The following is a 6,000-nucleotide window of genomic DNA, read 5'->3' on the forward strand; positions in this document are numbered from 1 at the left end:
CTTCAGCAAAGGCATTTATTTCCTCCTCCTCCTCCTCATTCGTTTTTCCAAATTCCATCGAATTATTAATGATTGTTGTGCGCTAATGTGCTGTACTGTGCTGTAATGCGTTATGTAATCTGTCCACAATGGAAAAATATTAACTGCGTTCTTTTTATTAGCCTTCAACCACAACCCACCCACAACCCAAAGAATTCTCATTTGCATGGACATTCCCTACGCTGTTGTTAATTATTTAAACATTAATAACGATGTCATTTCTAGCAGACACGAATACCCATTTAAGTGCACTGAATTGAATATCCAAACACACCAGATGCCCTCGCAGCGAAGCGGTCACGAATTTATCGTTGGTGAGTGGGGTCGCATTGAATGTGTGAAATTAAATTTAAAGCCGACTTTGAAAGACTTCCTTGTTGGCCTACCAATTTGCGCAGCAGAGAAAGCGGGGCTGCAATAGGCGAGGGAGGACTCGAGCTGTCCAAAAAAAAAAAAAAATTACGATGGTGAGTTCTTACAACCGGAAAACGTTGGAGGCCAGCACGCAAGCACATACAAAATGTGGTAGCGGACACTTGGCCGGTCAGTGGATCAAGTGCTTTAATTGCCACCATGTCCCTATAGTTGCTCGAAGGTCCCCACAAGTGGCGGCGGCGACGGCGCCGCAATCGTGACGAGTAGAGATGTACGCGCGCTGATTCGTTGTGTGGAAGCTTTATTGTAATTTGTAATTGGGGCTTTATGTTTTCCTTCTTCCTTCTTCTTTTTCGTTTTGTGTTTTGTGTTTTTACCCATTTTTCTTTCTTTTTTAGTATTTTCGGCTGAGCTAAGCTGATCGAAGGGCATAGATATGTGCATGTGTGTGTGTGTGCATAATTTTCTACTTCCGTTTTCGAACCTAATAGTCCGGAAGCCTAGAATGCCAAAGATTTGCCACTGGTTGGGTGGGGCTGTAATTAATTTGGCGCTTGTTAATGGAAAAAGGAAAAGAAAAGGAAAAAAGACTGAGCAAGTAGAAATGTGGGGAATACTCATACATACATACAACGCTTACACCTCTATTTGTGGGACTGACGTCAGTAATGGAAATATTTGGCTATATTTCAAGGTTGTAGTAAATTTGGGTAAACAAAGGAAAACCAATTTGTAGCTCTGAATAAATTGAGCATTTTAAAGTTTGGAAGTGTGTGGCTATTTTTATTTTAGTTAATTATAAATTTGGCCTACTTCTTAACTGACTTTCGTACGCACAATTAGGGAGACCGAAAGCAATGTGCGTGACAGGCCTATTAAAATTTTATAAAGGCTTCAGCGTGAAAATAAAAAGAAAAAAAGCATTTCAGAAATATCACATAAATAGATATTTAGGCTTTTCCTAAAAAGATAGGGGGATTTTTGAATAAAAAAAAAATAATTGGCGCGTACACTTCTGTTAGGTGTTTGGCCGAGCTCTTCCTCTTATTTGTGGTGTGCGTCTTGATGGAGGGACCTACAGTTTCAAGCCGACTCCGAACGGCAGATATTTTTATGAGGAGCTTTTTCATGGCAGAAATACACTCGGAGGTTTGTAATTGCCTGCCGAGGGGCGACCGCTATTAAAAAAATGTTTTTATTAATTTTGCTTTCACCGAGATTCGAACCAACGATCTCTCTGTGAATTCCGAATGGTAATCACGCACCAACCCATTCGGCTACGGCGGGGATTTTTGACTCTTGGCTCAAATGAATAGGTGTTACTTTGAATAGCCCGCTATTTCGGTAGATGTCACTTTTGAAGCTGTCATTAGTTGATATTTGACAAGTAGAAACTACGCCATTAACAAAAATGGAACGATACAGGCGTAAACAACGCATTGAAATTATTAAAATCCACTATAAAAATGGTGAAAATTTGGTAGAGACGAACCGTCGTAAAACTCGAACACTTTTAGGTCATCGTGAAGCACCTTGTCGGACCGCAATACAGAAATTGGTGAAAAAATTCGCGCTGTTGGGGCAAGTTAGTGATGTGAAAAACAAAACCCGTGCACGTCGCTCAAGAACAGCCGAAAATCGAAAATATTGCTCTTGTAGCCGAAAGTGTTGAAGAAAACCCAGGTTTGTCCATTCCTCGTCGTTCTTTGGAATTAGCATTGGCATTCCACAAACCTTATTACTCCGTATTTTGCATAAAGATTTGGGTCTTAAGGCTTATAAAGTCCAGCTAACACAAGAACTCAAGCCGACCGATCATCAACAACGTCGTGTCTGTGCTGATTGGGTCGTTGAAGTGCATGAAAATGATCCGGACTTCCATCGAAAAATCATCTTGAGTGATGAGGCCCATTTCCAACTCGGTGGCTTCGTCAACAAGCAAAATTGTTGGATCTGGGGCCAAATGGTCGCCGCGGCTTCGGCGGCACACCTCCATCCGATGGTCCTAATTTTCGATGACGCTGAAGCATAATTGAGGTTCTATGCTGTTAATGTGCCGCGACGTGAGATTATTCGGCCATCAATTTTTTAGCGCAAAAGAGCCATTGTTTCGTTAGCTGTGTGACAAATGGCACCGTCCTGTTAAAACCACATATCGTCCACATCCATATCTTCCGATTCGGGCCATAAAAAGTTATTGTTGAAAAGCCTCTCCATCCTCAACGTGTGACTATTTGGTGCGGTTTATGGTTCCGTGGAGTCATTGGACCTTACTTTTTAGAATGAAATGAAGCTGGAGCAACCGTTACGGTGAATGGATTGCGCTATCGAGAGATGGTTAACGATTTTTTAATATATTAAAGTTATTTACGAGATACCGACTGAAGTTCTGCAGCGAGTCAATCAAAATTGGTATTTATGGATGGTCGAATTATGGCGCAGTTGCGACCAATATTTGAAAGGTATTGTCTTTAAAAAATAAATGTGATGAATGGTTCTACATAAAAATAATAAATAATGCACAACTAATTTGAATTTTCGTTGTTTTATTTTTAAAATTCGATAACTCTAAATGCAGCACCCCTAAATTAAAGCAATCTTAACACAAGACCACATTACACTCTTCGCGAATGGTTTCTGTTTTTATTTGGAATTCCGCTTACCTTCCACAGCAAGATGTAGGGCTTGTTCGAGATCAGCCGATTTTTTAAGTATCACGTTCGATGTCATGAAGCAATAATTAATCATAATTTATTATTGAATCATGGTTCGTTATTAAATTCCAGCACTTTTGTTAAAAGTGCAATACGTTATAAGAATTTTGTTTTCCCCTGTGGAGTAGGGGTTAGATATACCCGCAGTAAGGCATACTTGTCGCAAAAGGCGACTAAAATCCAAGCATCCACTCGATTTACTCAAGCAGGCCTTGGTTATGGAATTCTGCTCCAATCTCTGCCATTCTCTTGGGTGGAACTCAGTGGAGGCAATATCTATCGTATTAATACTCAACCCTGGCGTTTTGCGGAATTGGATGGTATTGATCTGGACAACGTTTATTTTCAACAAGACGGCGCTATGTGCCACACAAGCGACGAAACCATTGATTGAATATCAAAATAACACCTCTTATTGTAAAACCCTTTAGTTACTAGAAATGTAACATTTAAAAACCTCGATTAATGGGCTTGTAAAAAGGCAAAACAACAAAAAAGTCAGATTTAAATAGGAAATCTTATGGGAGCGTTTGAGTGAGTAAACTGTTGATCTTGTAGAATATTGTTGGAGGAAAACGCAGCGAATCTGTATTTATAATAACAATGGCTTTTATTTTATCGTATGGTTATGGAATGTGCATGCAGAGCTTAGCACGGTTGAAGACACACTCAATGTGCATAGTACAATACAATAGTATGATTTGATGTTAGAACATTGCCAGACCTGTTATCATACATTTGAAGCTTACTTAACCACTATGATTTTAACAAGTTTTGACAAGGATATCACGGTGAATAAATTTTTGACCATTATCATCGAAAAACCTCCGTAAATTGGGTGAAGCCATATTTATTTATTTGTATTAATAGTACAGAGTAAGACTAATGTCTTTTAATAGTACTTCAAAATTAGTATATTCTCGTACAACTCGAATGATTTTAACATGAAAATCTCTTAATCTAAATTTTTACACCAGTTCATTAACAAATCAATCCAATACATTTCATTAACTTAACTATAATAATAAGAAGATAAGGCTTTGGTAATAGGAAAAGAGAAGAAGGAAACCAAAGTAGTAATTAGAAAATAAAGAGAGAAATGTAATGCCCTAATTCAATGTAATAAAACCCTTTTAAAGTAATTATAGACTTGTGCCCTGTAGTTAAATCTGTTAAGCCCAGCCTTCACAGTGTCGGGTAATGGGTTCCACACTTTAACAGCGTTAATGAAAAATAATCTAGATGATGCTGGGTAATTAAATGCTAGAACGATGAATTTGTTGTGTCTGCGAGACCTTACTGGTATCAACTTCTCGGTCAGATAGGGAGGTATCTTGAATAATATAAGTTTGCATATAAATATGAAATTTCTAGCAGGCAAATAACTGTTAAAGCAACAGTCCAGTAACTTTGTTTGCCAGACAGATATATGATCATACCTACCAATCCCATATATATACATAACGATTTAATGCCTCATTAAGTTTATGGCAAGATGTGGAGTCGAGTTTGCTGTGTACCACATCAGAGTAGGTAATGAGAGGCATAATTGGCTGGAGAATTAATTTGCGCCTCGTTTTCTCTGGCGTGAATGTTGCAGAGACTCTCAGCTTACGCAATGTAGCATAAGTATTCGCCACAACCCTATTTATATGGTCAGCACACAAACGTAACAATTTGTGATCCACTGAGTCAAATGCTTTAGAAAAATCAAGAACTTTGGAAAATGTGGGCAGTATGCTGATAGGTCTATAGTCACCAGCATAAATAGCATTTGTCTTTTTTGCGACTGGGAAAACTCTAGTATCCTGGGAAACATGAACTAGTCAAGCAATGGTTTATTATATGGGTAAGGGGTCCTATTATATATTGGATGACTATTCGGACGAATTTTAGCGAGATACCCTCGTCGCCTATTGCGTTAGACTTTATTTTGGATAAAGCTTTCAGGACATCTACCTCACAAACTGTCATAAATTGAAACTGTTTCTTTAGAGTAGCACAAGGTGAGGACTCTTTTAAAGTAGGAGCACAATTTGTTTTCTTGCCAACACTAATAAAGTAGTCATTAAGTTCATCAAGGTCAATCTCACATTCGGAACTATCCTTGCCATGAATTTCAAATATTTTTAGGTTGCGCCACAGTTCTCTTGTTGGAAGTAACAGATCAAGTTTTGAGTAACTGTACCAATGTTTTGCTTCTCGTATTATTGAAGTGGTTTCATTTCGGATTTCCTTGTACCGGCGCCAAGAAGTATCCGTCCAGTTCTTTCTTGTTGCGTTTTCTAATGGCAGCTCGAACTTTCGAGTTGTACCAAGGACATGAACTATTTAAAACATTTACAGAACGAAGCGGAACATGCATGTTAAATAACGAGGATAAGTTACGGTTGAGTAAGTCAAGTTTATTATTAACAATACTAAGAAACTAACATTCATTTAAATTTATAAAACCCATGTCTGAATACAGAGAATTAACTTTCAACGATTTAAAATCGCGATACTCGTAGGTGGCACCTAACAACATCTAAAGTACAAAATATTAAGTCATGGTCAGAGATAAAATCAGCTTGGTCGAATTTAAGAATATGTGACCAGTCACAAGTTATAAAATAATCAAGAAGTCTAGGTTGGGAGTTATTTGCATATCTCTTTGGTATAATTCCGTTAACAATGCAAAATCCTGCTGTTGCCAACTGGTCGAATAGTTAACTACTACATACTAGGCTAATTTTTTAAAAGGTTTATATTAGAATCACCACACAACACGATACGCTCGTAACTTAAGGGGACAGATACCTGTAAAATTTCGAAAAAAAAAAAAACCGTGAACCGTGAAGACGCTATTCTTTGCGTTCGAGCGCTGGGAGAG

Source organism: Anastrepha obliqua, chromosome 2, assembly GCF_027943255.1.
Source record: "Anastrepha obliqua isolate idAnaObli1 chromosome 2, idAnaObli1_1.0, whole genome shotgun sequence".
Lineage (NCBI taxonomy): Eukaryota > Metazoa > Arthropoda > Insecta > Diptera > Tephritidae > Anastrepha > Anastrepha obliqua.